Source organism: Callithrix jacchus, chromosome 22 (genome assembly GCF_049354715.1).
Source record: "Callithrix jacchus isolate 240 chromosome 22, calJac240_pri, whole genome shotgun sequence".
Classification (NCBI taxonomy): Eukaryota; Metazoa; Chordata; class Mammalia; order Primates; family Cebidae; genus Callithrix; species Callithrix jacchus.
This window is the reverse complement of record NC_133523.1, coordinates 47404072-47428771: the sequence shown is the minus strand read 5'-3', so window position 1 is coordinate 47428771 and position 24700 is coordinate 47404072. Positions and strand designations below refer to the sequence as shown.

Sequence of the window (24700 nt, the reverse complement as noted above, 5' to 3'; positions counted from 1 at the left end):
GTGCACCACCACACCTTGCTATTTTTTTTTTTTTTTTGTATTTTAGTAGAGACAAAGTTTCACCACATTAGCCAGGGTGGTCTTGAACTCCTGGCTTCAAGCCTTCCACCTGCCTCAGCCTCCCAAAGTGCTTGGATGATAGACATGAGCCACCGCCCTGTGCCAAAAGATTATAATCATTTAAATTCTGGTTGCAACCATATGTTTACAATTCTCCACACTTAGATTTAAAAACACTGTATTTATAATCAATTAGAACATAATTAATGCATCTTAAGTTTCCGCTGATGTATATAGAAGGCTAAAGGTACAATTTTTATTCATATCTAGTAGAGTAACCAACCATAAAATCATTAGTTACTTTCAGGTTAATAACTGACATTCCTCAAATGAGCTGTTTTCAATCCTCATAATTCTTTCTTTTCTTAAGAAAATTTTTTATTTACTTTTAGGAAATATAAATAACAAAATTGGCAAAAACCAAACCAAAACACATGACGTTGTATGAGTGATCATCTCTAAGTACATTTATAAGTGAATATAAAAAATAAGTTTTATTATCTTTATTTGCTTTTCTGTTAGAAGCTTGAGTTCCTAAGATAATTTCACAGCTACATTGGCTCCTATAATATGACTGAGTGAGGTTAAGGTCCCACTTCCATTAGGGAAATCTCCTTGGGGATTCTGAAAAAAACAACTAAGCCCTTAGAAACTTTAAAAAAATGGGTGCTTTCATTAGGATCTTTCTAACATGGACAAAATACAGCCATTGTACATTAAAATTTGGATACTCTTCAGATTTCTAAATTCTCCACCTGATTAAGACTAGGCCACCATCTTTTCTGTCAACCCAACCTACAGCCACTGCCATCTTCCTAAGTAGCAGTCCCCCAAACTGCACTAAAACTGGGATTAACAAAACCAACGATAACACGTTTTTGACCTTTCTTCCTAGAAGTCAAAGGGCTCTTTGGATAGGAAAGGTCAGGAGGTTTTGCATCCAGCTTGCCTTCACACTCACGATTAGTGGAAGGGCTGTGAAATCTACCCATCGCACACCTGTGTTCAGTGTTTGAGTGTACTCACCCATCACCACTCAAGGAAATAGAGTAAATTAACAAGTTACTCTGGACCAAGCCCCTCAAAACAGAGGCAAATTTGGTGAACCAAGGTCATTCACTGCCGGTGGCAAGAACCTCAGTTCACTTAAGTCCTTTCCTGAAAAACCACATTAATCTCCTGATTCAAGAGGCACCTCTGGCCAGCACAGAGCAAGAAGGAAAGCATAACTTCAGGGTGGGGAAATGCACACGGAATTTAGAAGTTGCGGTTTAGTCTACGGCAAAAGATGGCAGCATCGCTAATATTCAGAGCTGGAAAGAGCGTTGGCTGGACCACATTCCTGGAGCATCTTTACTAATGCAGCTTAACAGCAGTTGCCCAGATGTCGTTGCTGGGGAGCAGGGCAAGGACCCATCCTTGGGGAACGAAGCTGCCTCTGGGATGATCGGGTGGCAGCAGGCACTGATCCCAATCATGCTGATCTGGATGAGCGCCGACGGGGACTGCTCGGCTTGGAGGTAACACAGTCAGAAAGGCTCCAAGAGGTGAGCACGCGGGAGCTCGTCTGGATCCCCAAACAACTTGGACTCCCATTTCACGTTTCTGAAGTAAAATTTTCTTTTTCCTTTCTTTCTTTTTGAATTCTCTTTTCCTCTCTTCCTCTTGTTCTCCTTCCAGCATAACTCTGAGGGCTCTCTTTAGCTTCATCGAGTTCACAGTGCTTTTTCATGAGTTTTCTCAGTCGCTGAAGATGATGCTCAAAAGTCTCATCTGCTGAGGCTGGAGGACAGACCGCTTTCCTCACTGCAGCCTCCTTCTTCCATTTCCTCAACTTCTCCAAAGCCCGAACAATGTCCACCATTCTTTTGGTATCACTTTCTTTTTTTCTTTTGAGACGGAGTTTCGCTCTTGTTACCCAGGCTGGAGTGCAATGGCGCGATCTCGGCTCACCGCAACCTCCGCCTCCTGGGTTCAGGCAATTCTCCTGCCTCAGCCTCCCGAGTAGCTGGGATTACAGGCACGCACCACCATGCCCAGCTAATTTTTGTATTTTTAGTAGAGACGGGGTTTCACCATGTTGACCAGGACGGTCTCCATCTCTTGACCTCATGATCCACCCGCCTCGGCCCCCCAAAGTGCTGGGATGACAGGCACGCGCCACCATGCCCAGCTGATTTTTTGTATTTTTAGTAGAGACGGGGTTTCACCATGTTGACCAGGACAGTCTCGATCTCTTGACCTCGTGATCCGCCCGCCTCGGCCTCCCACAGTGCTGGTATCGCTTGTTTTTTCCCCACTACAGACAGTACGCCATCAGCGGCTGCTTGGACTTCCTGCTCTCGCCTCTTCTCCTCCACCTCCTGCACACACTTGACCGTCCAGCGGTCAATCTCCTGCTCGTGTTCCACGGCCCACGTGGCCTCTGCCTCCCGCTCGGCTTCACGTTCCCGAGTCCTCTCCAGCCTCTTCTGCGACTCCCCCTCTCGCCCCGTCCCCAGGCAGCCTGGGTCAACGGCTGTAGCCGCTCGGCCAGTTTCTTACGCCTTCGGCTTCGGCCTCGCGCAGGGCCTGGATCAGGCCGTGAAGCCGCCGCACCAGGCACAAAAACCCGCGCAATGGCGCGCGCACTTCGCCGAGGCTGGGCCCGGCGCGCGCGCGCTTGGTCACCGGACAGCCCGCCCCTCGCGGCGTGGAAGTCGCGCAGGCGCTAGAAGGCCGCATCCCTGAGCAAGTAGGCGGGCGGCGGCGCATCAGACCAACGCTGGCTTCAAGGCGTCGCCAAGCCGCTCGCCGGCGTCGGTCCAGGGGAAGGGCCGGCACTGGGACAGCTGCGGAGGCGGTGGCACCGGGTAGAAGGTGCCAGCGCCGCCACCGCCGCCGCAGGAGATTTCCGCGGAGGCTCGGAGCTGCAGAACCAGCGGAGGCTGAAGGAAGGGGGCAGAGGCTCCCGGAAAAAGGCCGGGCTGCTGGGGGAGACGCGGCGGGAAAGCGGAGGAGAGCAGCGGCGGTGGCCTACAGCCGAAAGGTGTGGGAAGCGGCGGCTGCGGGAGCTGCGGAGGCTGCCGGCTTGGGCGGGCCTGGCCGAAGAAGGGCGAAAACGCCATGTGCACGAGGGAGAAGCCGTGGGAAGTGACAGGAATCTGAGCGATTCCTCTGGAGAATCTTCCGGCGGAAGTGACGTCATACAGCGAGACAGAGACACAGATCTTCTCTTCTTGGAACTTCCTGTCTAGTATAACACAGTAATCAAGTAATCATGGTGAGTATCTTCGAGAGATTGGAAAAGGTTATCCTAAGGAACTGCGGCTGCAGCTGAGATAATTCCACGTGGCTGGGGAGGCCTCACAATCATAGCGGAATGCAAAGCGTATAACTTGCAGTGAACGACGAGAGAGCAATCCTGCTAATTCTTTTTTTAAAAATTTTTTAAATACGTATTTTATTGCATTTTAGGTTTTGGGTTACATGTGAAGAACATGAAGGATTGTTGCATAGGTACATACATGGCAATGTGGTTTGCTGCCTTCCTCCCCACCACCTATATCTGGCATTTCTCCCCATGTTATCCCTCACCAACTCCCCACACCCCACTGTTTCTCCATTAATTACCCCCCACAGACCTCAGTGTGTGATGCTCCCCTCCCTGTGTCCATGTGTTCTTGTTGTTCAACACCCACCTATGAGTGAGAACATGCGGTGTTTGATTTTCTGTTCTGGTGTCAGTTTTCTGAGAATGATGGTTTCCAGGTTCATCCATGTCCCTACAAAGGACACGAACTCATCGTTTTTATGGCTGCATAGTATTTCATGGTGTGTATGTGCCACAGTTTCCCTGTCCGGTCTATCATCGATGGGCATTTGGGTTGGTTCCAAGTCTTTGCTATTGTGAACAGTGCTGCAATGAACATTCGTGTGCATATGTCCTTATAATAGAATGATTTATAATCCTTTGGATATATACCTAGTATTGAGATTGCTGGGTCAAATAGAATTTCTATTCCTAGATCCTTGAGGAATTGCCACGCTGTCTTCCACAATGGTTGAACTAATTTACACTCCCACCAGCAGTGTAAAAGTGTTCCTATTTCTCCACGTCCTCTCCAGGATTTGTTGTCTCCAGATTTTTTAATGATTGCCATTCTAACTGGCATGAGATGGTATCTCAATGTAGTTTTGATTTGCATTTCTCTAATGACCAGTGATGATGAGCATTTTTTCATATGTTTGTTGGCCTCATGTGTGTCTTCTTTTGTAAAGTGTCTGTTCATATCCTTCACCCACTTTTGAATGGGCTTGTTTGGTTTTTTTTTTTCTTGTAAATCTGTATTAGTTCTTTGTAGATTCTGGATATTAGCCCTTTGTCAGATGAGTAGATTGCAAAAATCTTTTCCCATTCTGTTGGTTGCCGATTCACTCTAATGATTGTTTCTTTTGCTGTGCAGAAGCTCTGGAATTTAATTAGGTCCCATTTGTCTATTTTGCTTTTGTTGCCAATGCTTTTGGTGTTTCAGTCATGAAGTCCTTGCCTATGCCTGTGTCCTGAATGGTTTTGCCTAGATTTTCTTCTAGGATTTTTATGGTGTTAGGTCTTATGTTTAAGTCTTTAATCAATCTGCAGTTAATTTTAGTGTAAGGTGTGAGGAAGGGGTCCAGTTTCTGCTTTCTGCACATGACTAGCTGGTTTTCCCAACACCATTTATTAAACAGGGAATCCTTTCCCCATTGCTTGATTTTGTGAGGTTTTTCAAAGATCAGATGGTTGTAGATGTATGGCGTTGCCTCCGAGGCCTGTGTTCTGTTCCATTGGTCTATATCTCTGTTTTGGTAATTCCTTATTTTTAAAAATATGTTTGCGGGCTGGGCGCAGTGGCTCACGCCTGTAATCCCAGCACTTTGGGAGGCCAAGGCAGGTGGATCATGAGGTCAAGAGATCGAGACCATCCTGGTCAACATTGTGAAACCCCGTCTCTACTAAAAACACAAAAAAATTAGCTGGGCCTGGTGGCACGTGCCTCTAATCCCAGCTACTCAGGAAGCTGAGGCAGGAGAATTGCCTGAACCCAGGAGGTGGAGGTTGCGGTGAGCCGAGATCGCACCATTGCACTCCAACATGGGTAAGAAGAGCGAAACTCCGTCTCAAAATACATATATATATATAATGTTTGCCATGTTACGCTAACTTGCAATAGGTGTCATAATGAGAGTAACCAAAACTGGGTAAATGTGACAAAAGATTGACAAACTGTTTCACACCCTTAAATTATACTATGTCAAGAATGAGGAGAAAGCATTGCAAAAGGCTACTGCAATGCTACTTATATTCTTGCAATAAAACCAGCAAAGCATCCATATCAAGAGAGTTCTCATCTCACTTCCAACATTTGCCCCTCAGGAACAATTTGAATGTCTGGCATCCAAAGTCTCATAGGTCAATAAAACTTCTGGTGGATTTTTATTCTCCTTTGCATGACTTTTCAAGATAAAAGTTTTACTTGTTCATATAAAAGGGTTCTTATTTCTTGTTCAATGGCAGATTGAGTTTCTGGACTTAGTTTCTCTGTATCACTGTAGGTCATAACTCCAAACTTTTCACTAACTCCAAATTTGGTAACTATCCACCTTGCTATTTTAGTGGCATTATCAAAATCACTAGAAGTACCAGTTGTAACATGGTAGGTTTGAAATATAAGCTCCTCTGCCACTCTCGCCCCCTTACTGACATCCATTTGTGCAAGCAGCTGGACTCCAGTTCCATTTCGTCTGTCACGCTGGGTAACGGGAAGACATGTCCAAGTGTCAGCCCTTGTGGCATGATTGTAGCTTTGTGGACAGACGTTTCATCCTTTGTGTAATATACAATAATGGCAGATTCATGATACACTGTGATGGATTTGTTTTTGTTACGAATTTTTATGCTTCTTTTCTCAGGCCTCATAAGAATTTTATTTTTGGAAAACTCCAATTCCCTTATGGTAAACATTTCTTTTCCATCAACAGTCGTAAAAGGGCATATATTTGGTGTGATTTAATGTATACAAAATGTCCCAAATAGACAAAGCAATAGAAACAGAAAGTAGAGGCAGGTGCAGTGGCTCAAGCCTGTAATCCCAGCACTTTGGGAGGCCGAGGCGGCTGGATCACGAGGTCAAGAGATCGAGACCATCCTGGTCAACATGGTGAAACCCCGTCTCTACTAAAAATACAAAAATTAGCTGGGCGTGGTGGTGCACGCCTGTAGTCCCAGCTACTCAGGAGGCTGAAGCAGGAAAATTGTTTGAACCCAGGAGGCGGAGGTTGCAGTGAGCCGAGATTGCGCCATTGCACTCCAGCCTGGATAACAAGAGTGAAACTCTGTCTCAAAAAAAAAAAAGAAAGAAAAAGTAGATTAGTGATTTCTTAAGGCTGAGGAAGAGGGGAATTAGGACTGACTAAATAGGGGGTTCTTTCTGAGGTGATGGAAATGCTGTGGAATGGGGTAGGGATGGTGATTGCACAGCATAGTGAATATACTAAAAACCGTTTATTTGTACAGTAAAAAAATGGTGAATTTCATATGGTGTGAGTTACATCACATAACCAAGTAAATAAATAAATAATTTATATTTAGGTTTCTGCCCAGGGTTTGGAAAGCTGCAAAGAGTTTCACTGCAACCCTAACCATGAGTAAAACTCAGATCAGCTCTATAATGTAGACTTCATGTGAGACTGTCAGAAATCTGAGCTCTGGGAGCAGATGAGTAACCTAAATGCCAAGGAGGAGTAGGATGCCGTGACAGGCTCCACAGAGGCAGAATGCACGAGGATGCCATGACAGGCTCCACAGAGGCAGAACGCACCAGGGTGCCGTGACAGGCTCCACAGAGGCAGAATGCACGAGGATGCCATGACAGGCTCCACAGAGGCAGAACGCACCAGGGTGCCGTGACAGGCTCCACAGAGGCAGAATGCACGAGGATGCCATGACAGGCTCCACAGAGGCAGAACGCACCAGGGTGCCATGACAGGCTCCACAGAGGCAGAACGCACGAGGGTGCCATGCCAGGCTCCACAGAGGCAGAACGCACGAGGGTGCCATGCCAGGCTCCACAGAGGCAGAACGCACGAGGGTGCCATGCCAGGCTCCACAGAGGCAGAACGCACGAGGGTGCCATGACAGGCTCCACAGAGGCAGAACGCACCAGGGTGCCGTGACAGGCTCCACAGAGGCAGAATGCACGAGGATGCCATGACAGGCTCCACAGAGGCAGAACGCACGAGGATGCCATGACAGGCTCCACAGAGGCAGAACGCACGAGGGTGCCATGCCAGGCTCCACAGAGGCAGAACGCACGAGGGTGCCATGACAGGCTCCACAGAGGCAGAACGCACCAGGGTGCCGTGACAGGCTCCACAGAGGCAGAATGCACGAGGATGCCATGACAGGCTCCACAGAGGCAGAACGCACGAGGATGCCATGACAGGCTCCACAGAGGCAGAACGCACGAGGGTGCCATGCCAGGCTCCACAGAGGCAGAACGCACGAGGGTGCCATGACAGGCTCCACAGAGGCAGAACGCACCAGGGTGCCGTGACAGGCTCCACAGAGGCAGAATGCACGAGGGTGCCATGACAGGCTCCACAGAGGCAGAACGCACGAGGGTGCCATGCCAGGCTCCACAGAGGCAGAACGCACGAGGGTGCCATGACAGGCTCCACAGAGGCAGAACGCACCAGGGTGCCGTGACAGGCTCCACAGAGGCAGAATGCACGAGGGTGCCATGACAGGCTCCACAGAGGCAGAACGCACGAGGGTGCCATGACAGGCTCCACAGAGGCAGAACGCACGAGGGTGCCATGACAGGCTCCACAGAGGCAGAACGCACGAGGGTGCCATGACAGGCTCCACAGAGGCAGAACGCACGAGGGTGCCATGCCAGGCTCCACAGAGGCAGAACGCACGAGGGTGCCATGACAGGCTCCACAGAGGCAGAACGCACCAGGGTGCCGTGACAGGCTCCACAGAGGCAGAATGCACGAGGATGCCATGACAGGCTCCACAGAGGCAGAACGCACGAGGATGCCATGACAGGCTCCACAGAGGCAGAACGCACGAGGATGCCATGACAGGCTCCACAGAGGCAGAACACACGAGGGTGCCATGCCAGGCTCCACAGAGGCAGAACGCACCAGGGTGCCATGCCAGGCTCCACAGAGGCAGAACGCACGAGGGTGCCATGACAGGCTCCACAGAGGCAGAACGCACGAGGGTGCCATGACAGGCTCCACAGAGGCAGAACACACCAGGGTGCCATGACAGGCTCCACAGAGGCAGAACACACCAGGGTGCCATGACAGGCTTCACAGAGGCAGAACGCACGAGGGTGGGAGGCTGGGAAGGAGGAATCAGGTGAAATTGTAAGAAATTCCTGGAGAGTTCATGTTTGCTGGCCGACAAGAAACAAGTATTTCTGGGAACCTAAAACAGAAGAGCACTAAACACTCACCCACAGGCTTTTTTCCAGGGGTCTCAACTGGGCATTCACAAGACAATTGTGAGTAAGGCGGAGACCCAATATTTGCGGTCAAACATGATTACCTTCCACTGTGCATGGTCTGAAATCTCACCCCCTGCCCAGATACTTCTCCCATGTGTAGAAAAAGACTTGTCACTGGGAGAAGTTCAGCAAAACTTGCCAATCACACACCATAGGAAACAACCCATTGTGGATGTAAGAGGGAGATTTAAGAGTCCCTCTGTCCCTAGGAGTACTACAGAAAATTTCTGAAACCACAAACATAGATCTGCAAAGAGGAGGGACAGGAAATTCCATCCCAAATCAACCAAAACTACCAAGTATAATCCATCTGCCAAGGAGAAGGAGGACAGAGACACTGAAAGAGCCCCGCCCTTCAGTCCCACACACATAGAAATTTCCCACAACTGAGGCTAGGTGAGGACAGGAGAAGTTTCTACTCCCCACCATGAGCCTATCCCTGAGAAGCAAGCAAGAGCAGTCCACAGCTGGGGGAGGCCCTAAGGCACCAAGTGGAGTACAGGGTTGATGCAGTGGAGTCCATCCAGCTGTGGGGTCAGCACTCCCAATGCAAGCAGGAGGGGCCCATGAGTGCAGTAGCCACAGGGCAAGAAAGGAGGACATGCCTGGATGCAACACCAGTGACTCCCTCTCATGAGGGACCATGTAGCCACCACTGTAGCCGAAAGTCTCACCTGTGACTAGCAGACAGGTCTGGATGTGATGCCACCCTTTGAGGAGACCAGCAGTCCACATGGTGGCAACTCGATGACATGAAACACATTCCATGCAGGAGGGGGCAGCAAATCTTCATTAGTCAGAAGAATGCTTGCACCGAAATCCGGTCTGACTGAGCTCATTGTAGGAGTCTGTGAGGACTCAGAACGTCTGACTTGTTTAAACGAAATATCCCATGATGTATTCTCAGAATGAGAATCCAGATGCCCATGAAATCGGTGAAGGGAATGAGAACGTGGTCACATAATATTCTGGGCTGACCTGAGATAGAGTTATGTACCATGCAGTGGTTTGGTGTTGCTGGGACTCAAAGAACATTGAAATGGCCCCTTAAAATTGGATGTATTGAACAGTTTGTGATTGGGACTCTGCAATGTGGGTGTTCTGTTATGGTGTTAATAGAGATAAATAGGGATATAGAAAGCTGTAGATGATATAGACAATATATGGCTGGGCGCAGTGGCTCACGCCTGTAATCCCAGCACTTTGGGAGGCCGAGGCGGGTGGATCACAAGGTCAAGAGATCGAGACCATCCTGGTCAACATGGTGAAACCCCGTCTCTACTAAAAATACAAAAAAAATTAGCTGGGCATGGTGGCGCGTGCCTGTAATCCCAGCTACTCGGGAGGCTGAGGCAGGAGAATTGCCTGAACCCAGGAGGCGGAGGTTGCGGTGAGCCGAGATCGCACCATTGCACTCCAGCCTGGGTAACAAGAGCGAAACTGCATCTCAAAAAAAAAAAAAGACAATAGATGATGCTGTGTGTTTTGATAGATAAAATGCATGGACTCGAGTAAAGTGAGAGATGAATGAACAGCATCTATCACTAATATTACAGATGACACACTTGGGAGATGTGCATGTCCTGTGACTGAACTTTTAGGTGACCCTGGGTTAGAAGACCTGCCCAGTAAGAAACCACTATGAAGGAACAACACAAAAGTTCCTCCTTACCGAAAATGATGGTTTTGTGGTGTTTCCTTTGGTTTCTTCATCACAGTGTATCAGAAGGGAGGGAGAAAGAGATTATACTGTCCTGGGTAATTTTCTTAAATGAGGAGGAGGAGGATGGGGTGAAGAGAGGGTAGTTGGGCAGCTTAGATAATTTGCTGTGGGACTGATGAAGTCTCCATCACTGGAGGTAACCGCGCCTGGGCTTGGGGTTTGTATTGTGTCCCCAGAAAGGTATGCCGAGAGCCTAACCTCTTGTAGCCGTTAATATGAACTTACTTGGAAATAGGATCTTTGCAGGTGTAGTTTGTTGAGATGTGGTCCTGCTGGCTTAGGGCATGATCTAAATCCGGTATTGCTCACATCCTTAGAAGACATGAAAAAGACACAGAGGGAAGAATAGAATGCCATGAGAAGATGCAGGCGGAGGTGAGAATGAGAAGTCTGTAAACCAAGCAGTGCTAAGAATTGCCAGTAGGACAAAATCTAAGAAAAAGACACATACGTTTTTTCTTCCCTCTGGAAGAAAGAAATTATACCAACATTTTTATTTTTTATTTCTGGCCTGCGGAACTCTGAGAGAATAAGTTTATCTGGCTTTTAGCCAACACTTTGCAATAATTTGTTAAGACAACCTCCAAGAAACGAACACAGTGGACAACGGCAGCAAGAAAGCCTGAGACAGGCACAATAATCAGGTGCTCAGATTCCTCGCAGTTGAAATTTATGTTTATGTCACTGGGCCGATAGCTTAGACAAGAAGAGCTTTTTATGTGAACTCTGGCAGAATGTAAGCAGAATCTAGCAAGGGTGATAGACAACAAAGCTGGTGGATGTCAAGGATAACTGCAGGATTAATTACAACAGAGAACACTGTACTTTTCCTCGTTCGCACCCATAGGCTTTGTTTGCTCATTTTTAGGTAAATGTGTCCAGCGCGTTGTTGCTTTGGCAGCACATATGCCAAAATGGGAATGATACAGAGAAGATCAGCACGGCAGCTGCACAAGTATGTTACAAAATTCCCTGAAGCATTGTGCATATTTTTAGTATGTCCAGCAAAGACCTGGAAGAGGTTATAGTGTGAAAAAGACATGAACATGAGGTTCATGAACTGTGAACAGGAAAAAGTGCAGCCCACACCACAGACAGGGCAGACCCTGGTGATGCCCCATCAGTGTTGTCTGGGTCATCTCTTCTTTTTTTTTTCTTCCAAGATGGAGTTTTGCTCTTGTTGCCCAGGCTGGAGTACATTGGCACGATCTCAGCTCACTGCAGCCTCCTCCCGGGTTCAAGCAATTCTCCTGCCTCAGCCTCCGGAGTGGCTAGGATTACAGGCACCCGCCACCATGCCCAGCTAATTTTTGTATTTTTAGTAGAGACGGGTTTCACCATATTGGTCAGGATGGTCTCAAACTCCTGACCTCAGGTGATCTGCCTACCTTGGCCTCCCAAAATGCAGCTATTACAGGCGTGAGCCACCACGCCCGGCCGTGTCATGTCCTTTTAGTTCATGTCATCCTAAGTCTCCACTGTCAAAAGTTTCCTCTCCTAGAGATTCTAGATACTGTAAATGATACAATAAATGAAAAAACAGGACATTCTTTAGAAGAAGACATCAAAATCAAGTACTCAAAAACCTAAGATTCCTAGTGTTCACCATTCAGTCAATAATTACTAACCATTTAAACATTAAAGGAACTTTACAATGTTTACATTTTTCTTTTTTTTTAACTTTCCTCTGACTGGGTAATTTCAAAAGATCTATCTTCAGGGTTAGAGATTCGTTCTTCTTGATCTTGTTTCTTGCTGACGCTGTATATTACGTTTTTTATTTCTCCCATTGCCTTCTTCAGCTCCAAAATTTCTGTTGAGTTTTTTATTAATCTATATCTTTGTTGAATTTCTCATTCAAATTATGAATTGTCTTCCTGATTTTGTTAGATTTCCTGTCATTATGCTTCTCAAGATAGTTTTGAGTTTCTTTTGAGGAAAAATGTAAATTTCCTTTTTCTCTCGGGTTCGGGATATAACACTGTAATTGTGGTGACTGAACTACTCTAACCCTAAGTGGAAAGACTGAATGACAAATAATCCGAAAGTGTAGCTACAGCAGCTTTTCAAGACACAGTCAGTACAATAAAATATAACTGCAAACAACACCTTAAAAAGCAAGAAAATGAACTGAAGGCATAGAGTTTTTGTTTTCTTTTTGCTTGTTGCTTATGCAAACAGTGTCAAATCATTATAAGGTCAAAATAACAGGTTATAAAGTAGTATTTGCAAGCCTCATGGTAACCACAAACCAAAAAAAAAAAATTACAATAGAGACGCAAAATATGCACAGCAAGGGACTAAATCCTATCACCAGAGAAAACCACTTTCACTAAAGGAAGACAAGAAGAAAAGAAAGAAGGAGGCCGGGCGCAGTGGTTCACGCCTGTTATCTTAGCACTTTGGGAGGCGGAGGCGGGTGGATCACGAGGTCAAGAGATCGACACCATCCTGGTCAACATGGCGAAACCCCGTCTCTACTAAAAATACAAAAATTAGCTGGGCATGGTGGCCTGTGCCTATAATCCCAGCTACTCGGGAGGGTGAGGCAGGAGAATTGCCTGAACCCAGGCAGGCGGAGGTTGCGGTGAGCCGAGATTGCACCATTGCACTCCAGCCTGGGTAACAAGAGCGAAACTCCGTCTCAAAAAAAAAAAGGAAAAAAACACACCAGGACAGCCAGAAAACGAGTAACAACGTGGCAGGTGTAGTCACTGAATCTTCAGCTCTAGAATTTCTGTTGGGTTCTTTTTTATTATGTCTACACCTTTGTGGAATTTCTCATTCGGATTATGAATTATTTTCCTGATTTTGCTGAATTGTCTGTCATTATGTTCCTCAAGATCATTCTGAATATTTTTTAAGAAAAACGGTGAATGTCCCTTTTTGGGGGGTCCGTTACTCAGGAATCATTGTGATCCATGGGTGCTGTCATGGTTGCTTTTTGGTGCATCTTGTGTCGCTGCCTTCATGTCTGCAAATCCTGTGGAATAATCACCTTTTCTAAACTCCAAGAGGCTCCCATAGGATAAGACTTTGACGCGGAGGTGAGTCTTAGTGTGCTGGTTAGGAAGAGCAGGGTGGTTCTGGCTCCAAGTAGGTGGAGTGCTATAGACCTCAATACTAGCAACGACTGGATGTCTAGGTGGACTAGGCTGAAGTCTGTGGTAGAACTGTCACAGATGGTTGGCGTCCTTGCTGCCAAAAGCATTTGGAGTCCTACTATTTTTATTTTCCCACAATGGAAAGTCTCCGCTGAGGACATCCCTCTTGGCGTTGGGTCTGACACGTCCCACAAACAGCTGCAGGGGTGAAGGATTCCAGGGTGTCAGTGATCAGAGCGGCTGTGCTGCAGGACTCTGGGGCTCAGTGTCTCATGAACCTATTGTGCTACCTAGTTTTTGGGGTTCACATTCACTTTCCAAGCAGGGTTACATGCAGATTTTCCACAAAGCTTTCAGGCGCTCCTTAGCAGCTTAGAGCCAGTGGGCGTGGTTTGGTTATGACTGTAACTCTGGAGACAGACAAGAGCACTGCTGTAGCTCGGAAGGACAGGTGCCCTGGGCAGCAAGAGCAAATCTCCATCTCAAAAATAAAAAGAAATGAATTGAAGATAACACAGAGAAAGAATTCTGCCAGATACATTTAACAAGGACATTGAAATGATTTTAAAAAATCAAGACAGGCCGGGCGCGTTGGCTCAAGCCTGTAATCCCAGCAGTTTGGGAGGCCGAGGCGGGTGGATCATGAGGTCAAGAGATCGAGACCATCCTGGTCAACATGGTGAAACCCCGTCTGTACTACAAATATAAAAATTAGCTGGGCACGGTGGCGCAGGCCTGTAATCCCAGCTACTCGGGAGGCTGAGGCAGGAGAATTGCCTGAACCCAGGAGGCGGAGGTTGTGCTGAGCCGAGATCGCGCCATTGGACTCCAGTCTGGGTAACAAGAGCGAAACTCCGTCTCAAAAAAAAAAATATTAAGACAAACCAAGAAAGTAAAAGGACAAGCCCATGACTGATGAATATGGATGCAAATACGCTCAACAAAATAGCAGCAAACTGAATTCAAGGACCCACTTTAAAAGATCATTCATCGCGACCAAGTAGGATTCATCCCTGGGGTGCAAGGACAGTTTACCATACACAGATCAATCAGTGTGGTAACTTTATCAACAGAATGACAGACAGAAACCATACGATCATTTCAACTGATGCCAAAAAAGCATTTGATAAAAATCAACATGTCTTCATGAAAAACAGCTGAGTGTGGCTGGCATGGCAACTCATGCCCGTCATCCCAGAACAAGGTGGGCGGATCACTAAAGGTGGTGAGTTCGAAACCAGCCTGGTCAACATGGTGAAATCCCACCTCTACTAAAAGTACACAAAATAGCTTGATGTGCCCGCTTGAACTCAGGAGGCAGAGCCGAGATCGTACCACTGCACTGTAGCCTGGGTGACAGCGAGATTCTGTCTCAAAAACTGAGTGTAGAAGGAACATATCTCAACATCATAAAAGCCAAATATAACAGACCCATAACTAGTATCATACTGAATAAAGAAAAACTGAAAGTTTAGATATTCCTCTGAGATCTTGAACATGACAACCCATTCACCACTGTTACCCAACGTAGTTCTGAAAGTTCTAGCTAGAGCAGTGAGACAAGAGAAAGACAGAGCATCACGTTGATAAGGAAGAAGTCAAATTGTCCTTGTTTGCAGACGATATGTTTGTTTCTTTGTTTGTTTTGTGATGGAGTCTTGCTGTGTCACCCAGGCTGGAGTGCAGTGGTGCGGTCTCAGCTCACTGCAACCTCTGCCTTCTGGGTTCAAGCAATTCTCCTGCCTCAGCCTACCAAGTAGCTGGGATTACAGGCATGTACCACCACGCCCAGCTAATTTTTGAGTTTTTGGTACAAATGGGGTTTCACCATGTTGGCCAGGATGGTCTCGAACTGCTGACCTTGTGATCTGCCCGCCTCGGCCTCCAAAGTGCTGGGATTACAGGCATGAGCCACCACACCCTGACAATATGATCTTATTTTTAATGGCGTTAATTTAAATGCAATTTTCCCATCATAATATTGTCTAAGTCATCTAAATAAATACCCAGTTGTTTTAAAAGAATAATAAACAGATGCCTTTTTTCTTTAACATACCCTTGTTGGGCGGCTTTCCTCCCACATACCTCGTGTTGCAAAAAGAGTTTCTCCCAAGGCTGTCTCTGGCTGGCCTCAGACCTCATGAAGGGGGATTGTGGCAGCTGTTCTGTCTCACTCTCCCAAAAGTTACGTCAGCTCAGGTTTGTACCCAGGAGGGACAGGACTAATCCCAGCCTCACACTCATGTGGGCAGATGCTTCTGTCTGACCAGAGCGGACTGAATCTGTTACACAACAGGAGAGGGGCCCAGTGCTGACCATGGGCTTCACTCAGTGTGCAGAGATATCCCAGTTCCTGTCCACAGACGTGAGCAAGGGTGAGCCACGGCTTTTCCTCTGAAGCCCCTACCCCCTCCCTGACTGTGAGGACCTGGGCTTCACTCAGTGTGCAGAGATATCCCAGTTCCTGTCCACAGACGTGAGCAAGGGTGAGCCACGGCTTTTCCTCTTCATCTGAAGCCCCTACCCCCTCCCTGACTGAGGACCTGGGGTTCCTCTTCTGTCCCACACAGAAGTAGAAATCTCCTCCCTAATGACCCGACGATGGTCCTAGGCACATGCGGCCTTTCAGCTTTCAACTCTGTTCTTTGATGTGCAGCCTTCTCAAACTAAAAAACTTTTCATTTCTTTTCTGCACAGAACTTCCATAATCTACATAATTCAGATAGATATATATGTTTTGAGACAGGTCTTACTCTCTCGCCCAGGCTAGAGTACAGTGCTGTGATCATGCCTCACTGCAGCCTGGACCACCCAGGCTCAAGCGATCCTCACACCTCAGTCTCCCAAAAGTTGGGACTGCAGTCATGCACAACCACACCTGATTATTTCTTTTTTATTATATGCAGAGATGTGGTCTCACCATGTTCCCCAGCCTGGTCTTGAACTTCTGAGCTCAAGGGATCCTCCATCCTCAGGTGCTCAGATTACAGGGGTGGGCCACCATGCCTGCAACTTTAAACATATTATAAGGAGCATTTCTTGGTATTTGGAGCTGATGTGGGCTCTTGAGTGGGTGCATCAATCATCCTTCTCAACTACAGGGCTCAATGCCAGGATCCTCTCACACCCAACTACTCCTGTCTAAATATGGTCTGGAAACTCACCATGGCCAAGCCCCTTCCATGTCTCAGACACCACTAACCCCCACATCCACTCTGAGAAGTGGAGGTCATGACCACAGTCTCCAAAAGATAAAGGCTGAAGGAAGCCACTGATTGTCCAATGTCACATAGTAAGTGAAGGAGAATTGGGAATTAACTTCAGCTCCCCACTTCACCCCCTGAATCAGATGACAGACCTGAGTAATTGTTCTGAAAACCTTGAACATTGTTTGAGGTGCAGAGGGACGGCCAAGGATACGGGCACTGAGGAGGCAGGAACGACTCAGAGGCTCATTCCCAGAGGAGGCGGTTTTGCTGCTCTGCCCTAATGCACACAACCTTGGTGAGCTGAGTATAGGTCAGGCAGGCAGTGGCTAGGCGTTAGGGAGACCCTGTTTCTGTCTGAAATGTCTGCAGAGAGCCTGGAGCTTACCCGAGCCCCATCCCTGGGGAAATGAGAGCCCTGGGGAGGGCAGTTCCCCGTCCTGTGGGGCTGCAGGTGAGACAGTCTTGTGACAAGGAGAACACAGCCTCCAGTCCACACTCTGTGTGCTCCTGTGTCCTCTCAGGCACTGTGGTCTCATCTGCCATGACCATCACCCTCTCAGTCGTGATTTGCCTCGGTGAGGTTTGAAGAGGGGAAGGAAGACCCTAGTCTTGGAGGGAACTCACTCTCTTTTTTTTTTATTTTTCTATAAGCACTATGTGTCTACTGCTTATAAACGGCTTTTTTTTTTTTTTTTTTTTTTTGGAGAGAAGGAAAAAAAAAAGGAGTGAAGGAGAGGAAGAAAAAGGGAGAGAGAGAACGGAAATGTTGCTTTATTCTAAAAAATGGGTATTAATAATGGCCAATCAATATTTCATTTAAACCTATGAGTAGGTGTGATGTGGTGTTGACAAGAATGTGTATTTTGTGTATTTGAAGTGGAGAGCTCTATAAATATTTATTAAGTTTACTTGTTCCGGATCTGAGTTCGAGTCCTTGATATCCTTATTAATTTTCTGTCTCACTGAGTCTAAGTCTCTATGTATCTGGGTGTTAGGATCGTTAGCTCTTATTGTTGCATTGATCCTTTTACCACTATATCTTTGTTGCTTTAAAATCTATTTTATCAGATGAGAGAATTGCAACGGAACTCACTCTAAAGCCAGGCTCTGGTCTATCAGAGAATCTGGCCTATCAGAGGCTCCTAGAGAGGAGAGGAACTGCTGGGGCTTCGGGGGAAATCTCTCACAGGGAACTCTCTTCCAGGGCTGAGCCTGGGCCCCAGGACCAGCGTGCAGTCAGGTGAGTCTGTCCCTAGCTGTCCCAGGCCACTCCTCTCTGGGGACAAGGGCCCAACCCTGGGCATCTGGGGGAGGAGACACCAGTTCTGGGCTGACTGATGGAGATGTCTGGAGGGTCCCGGGGCTGAGAGCTGGGATCTGAGGGGTGAGGATCTTGGCATCCCTCAGATATCCTTGGCATATCTTGGCATCAGTCTCTGATTCCATTCCAGGCACCATCCCCAAACCTACCCTCTGGGCTGAGCCAGGCTCTGTGATAGCCTGGTTCAGCCCCATGGCCCGCTGGTGTCAGGGGCCCCTGGAGACTGTGAAGTACCGTCTGGATAAGGACAGAACGCACTGGAGCCCGGAGCCAAGGCCAAGTTCCACGATCCATCCATGGGATTTGATGCTGCAGGGCAGTACCGCTGCTACTATGAGACCTGCAGGCTGGTCAGAGCCCAGTGACCCCATGGAGCTGGTGGTGACAGGTGAGGTGACACTCAGGGGCCCCAGCCACAGGCTCTGCCCTCATGAAGGAGATCGGCTCTCACAGCCCAGTCTTGGGGATACGGCGGGAGGTGTGACCCCATTAAACACGTTGCCTCCTTCTTCCCTAGGATTCTATGCAGAATCCACCCTCTCAGCTCTGCCCGCCCTGTGGTGGCCTCAGGAGGGAACATGACCCACCAGTGCGACACACGGAACGGATTTCTCATGTTTGTTCTTGTTGAGGAAGGAGAACAGAAGCTCCCCAAAGGGCCGTCCCAGGCCCTGTTCCCTGTGGGCCCTGTGACCCCCAGCCACAGATGGAGGTTCAGATGCTATTCCCATTTCTGGGAAAAACCTCATGTGTGGTCGATCCCCAGCGATCTCCTGGAGATTCTGGTCCCAGGTGAAAAAGCCGCTGCGCTTCTTTATACAATTGAGAGGAGCCAGATCGGCTGTGGGAGTCTGGTTGATGACTGATCGTGGCCAGGACCCCAGAAGGATGTTGAGGGCCGGGCTGATGGTGTGAGGAGGACCCCATGCAGAGGCTCTCATAGGGAAAGAGGAGCCTCAGTCACCCGCACCTGGACAGGGTCAACTCAGGAAGGCACTGGGTGTATTTGCTGCGATGTCCTGTCCCTCGATGAGATGAGGACGGACCAGACAGAGTGGCCGGGAGTCAGGGAGACATTGGTCTGGAACCTCTCCAGGACAGCCCAGGTGAGAAGGAGCCCCTGGGGTCCGAGACACAGAGTGTGAGAGACACTGAGACCTGCAGGGCCAGGACAGGAGAAGGAAGGGGCGTGGGAGGAACCAGCCATCCGAGTCCCCGCTCCCCTTTCCCTCCAGGCGTGTCTAGGAAGCCCTCCCTCCTGACCCCGCAGGGCCCCGTCGTGGCGCATGGAGGCAGCCTGACCCTGCAGTGTCGCTCTGATGTCGACTACGACAGATTTGCTCTGTACAAGGACCAGGGAGTTAACCTCCTCCAGGGCTCTGGCCAGAAGTTCCAGGCTGGGCTCTCCCAGGCCAGCTTCACCCTGAGCCCTATAAGGGTCTCCCACGGGGGCCAGTACAGATGCTCCGGTGCCCACAACCTCTCCTCCAGTGGTCAGCCCCCAGTGACCCCCTGGACATCCTGATCTCAGGTGAGGAGCCCAGCGGGTTCAGTCAGGGACCCAGGTTCCCCACAGGCACTGCCAGGAGAGCCCAGGTGGTGATGGCTGGGATGAGAGGTGGGCGTCCCTAGGGAGGAGGAGACTCAGAAAACAGAGACAGACTGAGGGTCCCAGAGAGAGGCCTGGGGAGGTCTCAGCTCAGAACGAGGCGGGGCAGCCCCTCACCCATCCTTCTTCTCTTCAGGATAGATCCCTGCGAGACCCTCCCTCTCAATACAGCCGGGCCTCACAGTGGCCTCAGAAGAGAAGGTGACCCTGCTGTGTCAGTCATGGCACCATGTGGACAGTTTCTTTTTGACCAAGGAGGAAGCAACCCATCCCACCCTGCATCTAAAGTCAAAGTACCAGTCTTATAGGAACCAGGCTGAATTCCCCATGAGTCCTGTGACTTCAGCCCAGGGTGGAACCTACCGATGCTACAGCAGAATCAGCTCCTACCCCTCCCTGCTGTCGGACGCTAGTTACCCCCTGAAGCTTGTGGTCCCAGGTGAGACCCCTGACCCTGTCCTCTCTGAGCTCAAAGGTTCAGCTCAGGGTCTGTCCCCAGGAGAGCTCTGGGCTGGGATGGAGTGTAGGGGGTTGTTAGGGGGCCCAGCCAGAGCAGGACTCACCCCTCAGAGGGGAGGAGGACAATGGGCCACCTCCCAGGCAGGCCCACCCTTGGCCCCATCTCCTGGGACACAAATGGTGAAAGGTGAGCAGAGGAGAGTTTCCAGGGAAGTGACAGGCAGGTGGAGCGAGGGCTTCAGTGGACCTGGGGACTCTGGGGCACCAAAGCTCCTCACTCCCTTTCTGTGCTTACTCCCAGAAGCCTCTGGGAGCCCCAGCCCCCCCCCCACTGGTCCCACCCCACACTGGTGAATGACTAAGGCCTCTGGGCTGGGAGGGAGCGTGGCCTCCCCCAGGGCAGGGCCGAGTCTCCCAGAGGATCCTGTCCCCCTCACGGACTCAGCACACGCCTCCTCCAGAGAGTTGGGCAGAGACAGAGCGGGGGCCACAGGCTCCCAGGGGCTCTGAGGCTGGGCTGATGAGGGGTGGAGTGTCGGGGCAGAGGGAGATGTTGGGGCCCAGCCTGGGGGAGGAGCTGGGGTGACGTGGGGAGCAGGACAGCCCCAGCCCTCAGCTCCCCATCGTGACCCAGCAGAAATGAAGAGAAGGTGCTGCTATTTGTAGAAATAAGGAGGTCAGAGGTGGGAAGTTTGGGAGAAACAAACCACCCTTCCTAGGCACTGGGAGGTTCTGCTCTCTCTGACTCAGCTAACTGCCTTACACACACCTTCAGGCTCCTTTCCACATGGGTCATTGCTCCACTGGGTCATGACCCCGTTGGTTCCTCTTGTCAGCCAAGGCACAGAATGGAAGAGCCTTCATCTCCTCGGCATCCTCCTCTTCACACACGATGAACAGTCCACACCATTCTCCCTCAGAGCCTTCTCACCAGTGTCTCCTGTCCGATGCTACAGTCCAGGCTCAGCCGGTGTCCTCAGCTCAGCACTTCCTGCTTTGTGGCAGCACAGCTCCCAACTCCGCCTCCATCTCTGGGCTGGTTTTCCATTAGTACTGCAGAAGCCCCCATTCTGTGCCATGACACACACCAGCCCAGCCCCTGGAGGGTCTGAATGGAGAGCAGGACTCTGCAGAGTTGCCCAGGAACATGGTTTCACACATGCTCCTGCAGGAAATCCATAACCACGATTGCCAAGTGGTCATTTCCAGCATCTCAGGGTGTAGGGGATGCTGGCTAGTCCCTGCAGTGACACATCGTTTGGCAACTCTGTTGGGACCCTATGAAGAACCTATGGAGGTCCTGTGAGGGAAGATCCTATAAAGATGCTATGGAGATCCTATGACGGTCCTATGGGGGTCCTGTAAGGCCCTTTAGAGAACCTATGGAGGTCCTATGGAGAGTCTGAGATTCTATGAAGGTCCTGTGAAGTTCTGATTGAGAGTCTGTGGAGGTCCCGTGGAAGTCTTATGGAGACCCTATGGAGGTCCTGTGAAGGTCCCGTGGAGATCCTGTAGAGGTCTTGCAGATCCTGTGGAGATTGTAACACTTTTCCTTGCCTGAGGTTGGAAATAGACTTGCAGTTTCAAGATAGGAAGCCTAAGGCCAGCACTGTGTTCTCTGAGCGACCTCAAAGTAAATTGTTTCATGGTCTTGAAGAAGCCTATATCTTGTATCTGCTAGAGACATATAAGCATCTTCTTCACATATGATGAACAAAGTTCACACACTTCCTCCTCAGTAAGGCACAGAGACATGGACAGAAAGAAAACTAGTCAAGGACTGGCTAAAAATCCGCTGACCTGAGGATCCGCTGATGGTGTGACGAACACTGAGCTTCAGCCGGCTCTCTCAGCAGCCCCAGTGCACGCAGGAAGGGCCCGTGAGTGTCGTGGCCATACAGCAAGAAAAAAAAGGACATGCAGCCAGCCGTAGTGACTCACTTCTGTAATCCCAGCACTTTGGGAGGCCAAGGTAGGGAGTTCAAGACCAGCCTGGCCAACATGGCGAAACCCTACTTCTACTAAAAATACAAAAATCAGACAGGTGAGGGGCAGGCACCTGTAGTCCCAGCTACTTGGGAGGCTGAGGCAGGAGAATCAGGAGACGAAGGTTGTAGTGAGCCAAGACTGTGCCACTGCACTCCAGCCTGGGAGACACAGCGAGAGTCCGTCTCAAAAAAAAAAAGAAGAGAAGATGCATGGACCCAACACCAAAGAAAAGAGAAGATGCATGGACCCAACACCAACGACTCCTTCTCACCAAGGACCATGTAGCCTCCACTGTGGCTGAGAGTCCCCAGTGACCAGCAGGGCCATCCGGATGGGATGCCTTCCTTTGAGGGGACCAGCGAGCCATCTGGTGGCCGCTTGACAACATGGCGCATATCCCACCAGGAGGGGGCAGCAAATCCTCCTGACTGCGATGGATGCTGGTGCTGAGATGGGTTCCACTGGGCTCATTGCGGCTCTCCGCCAGGAATCAGAGGGTCCCACCTGTTTAAATGGAGCATCCCGCAACTTAATCACTGCTCGAGGGTCCCACACACCCATAAAATCAGTGGGGCAGTGAGAACAGGGCCACGTGATGTCCTGGGGATGACCTGAGATGGGACGCGTGCAATGCAGTGGTTGGTGCTGCTGGGGCTGAGGGAGCCTCGGAATGGCCTCTCACAGGAGATGCAAGAGACAGGCTGTGGATGAGACGCTGCAGGCTGGGTGCTCTCGGATGGTGTCATAGACATAGATACAGAACAGATATAGACAGCTGGAGACAATATACATACTCATATGGATGAACACTAAATGAGGCTATGGCTTTTCCTTTAATATTTGTGTTCCTATTTATTTTCCTGTAATGGGCTCTGCCAATGAAAATGCTGTATCTTTACACAGGTAGAACACATGGGCTGGGAAAGAAAAGGAGAGCATAATAAACAGCCTCCATCACCCACTTCCAGGTCACCCACCTGGGAGACACGCACGTCCTGGGCCTGCACTTTTAGGTGATTTGGGGTTAGACGATCTGCCTGGTAGGAAATTACTACCAGAAGACAACAAGGGTTACCCAACGCCAAAAGTCATCACTTCGCCCTTTTTTTTTTTTTTTTTTTTTTTTTGGGCACACTGCAACCTCTGCCTCCCAGATTCAAATGATTCTCCTGCCTCAGCCTCTAGAGTAATCCCTCTGGGATTGCCGGCATGTGCCACAATGTCTGGCATGTGCTACGAAACCTGCTTTTTTTTTTTTTTAATCAAAGTCTGATAAATATTTCTTGAAATCTTCCATTGTGTATCAATTGACACTTTGTAAATTTGAAGGACACGTGATTGGTTGAGTGAAAGTGTGTAACCTTCTCCTCTCAGTAGACTGTGATTTAAAAGTAAAACATGAACTGCTGGGCCGGGCGCGGTGGCTCACGCCTGTAATCCCAGCACTTTGGGAGGCCGAGGCAGGTGGATCACGAGGTTAAGAAATCGAGACCATCCTGGTCAACATGGTGAAACCCCATCTCTACTAAAAATACAAAAATTAGCTGGGCACGGTGGCGCGTGCCAGCTACTCAGGAGGCTGAGGCAGGAGAATTGTCTGAACCCAGGAGGCGGGGGTTGTGGTGAGCCGAGATCGCGCCATTGCACTCCAGCCTGGGTAACAACAGCGCAACTCCATCTCAAAAAAAAAAAGAAACATCAACTGTTCTTTTAAAACAACAGTTGTGTGGTATGAGGATTGCTTCGGCGTTTGCATTAGTATCGGTTTGCTGCTGGTGCCGTAACAAATTACTACATGTTGAGCAGCTGAAGCAACATGATCTGTTATCTCATGTTTCGGGAACTCGGAATTCGGAACAGGTCTTAGGATAAAACCGAGGCCTTCACATAGCTGCATTCCTTTCTGGAGGCTCCGGAGGGGAGAATCCGTTTCCGATTCTTAGTGGAAACGTATGTACTTGTATATACACATATGACTGATCCATGCGGACTAGTGTCTCGTGTGTACTGCTCATCTCATTACTCACAGCAGCATCTCACCTTCTCCTTTTGGGGTTCATTATTCTACTCACTGACTTACATCATCGTTTAGTATTGCTTTCAGGGACGCCAGGTGCACAAATACCTGCAGCCTGGCAGCTCTAGTGATGCCTGATTCTCTCTCGCTCTTTCTCTCTCTCCCCCTCCCTGTCTGTCCCTCCTCTCTCTCCCTGTTCTTATCATGATACCTGATAAAAGGAAAATGAACACACTCTCCTTATTCCTCATAAGGCGATCGCCTGACCTGAGGGTTTAACGTGTGAGACATGAGTCCCAACAGATCACAGATGCCCGAGTCTCCTCGTGTGCTTTACCATGACCGAGACACTAAATATAGTCACAAACTGGCATTTTCTTTTCGATTCTGTAATAATTTCAGCCATTAGCTCTTCCTGAAATGTCATGAACTAACAACCTTCTTCCTTTCATTCTGAAACGGGTACAGACATGTTATTCCTTCTGATTCTACTTCCTGTATATATTAATATTTTCTGTTGTTCAATGTCTATCCTTTCCATGGTACAGTCTGGAAAACGTAATGAGTATCTCATGCCAATGTACATATTTACTGTTGCAGTGGTCTTGTCCTGGACTCAATTATGTTTTGGATTTTGTTATATCTACATAGTAGATACATACAGTGTATCTT

General features: G+C 48.9%; 1 non-coding gene and 3 pseudogenes across 2 annotated transcripts; 2 read left to right on the top strand and 2 right to left on the bottom strand.

The window, feature by feature from the left end:
* Nucleotides 1–1280: 1280 nt before the first annotated feature.
* On the bottom strand, nucleotides 1281–3194 carry LOC100409477 (programmed cell death protein 7-like; annotated as a pseudogene).
* On the top strand, nucleotides 2783–22058 carry LOC100896728 (leukocyte immunoglobulin-like receptor subfamily B member 5; annotated as a pseudogene). The gene is made up of 7 exons (XR_013531104.1): nucleotides 2783–3322; nucleotides 17838–17873; nucleotides 18085–18342; nucleotides 18472–18746; nucleotides 19190–19485; nucleotides 19700–20002; nucleotides 20859–22058. The product of XR_013531104.1 is annotated as a leukocyte immunoglobulin-like receptor subfamily B member 5 (transcript).
* LOC144580860 (ATP-dependent zinc metalloprotease YME1L1 pseudogene) lies at nucleotides 5306–6167 on the bottom strand (annotated as a pseudogene).
* On the top strand, nucleotides 11210–11312 carry LOC118150341 (U6 spliceosomal RNA). The gene has a single exon (XR_004738453.1). It is a non-coding gene; the product is annotated as a U6 spliceosomal RNA (small nuclear RNA).
* Nucleotides 22059–24700: the final 2642 nt, after the last annotated feature.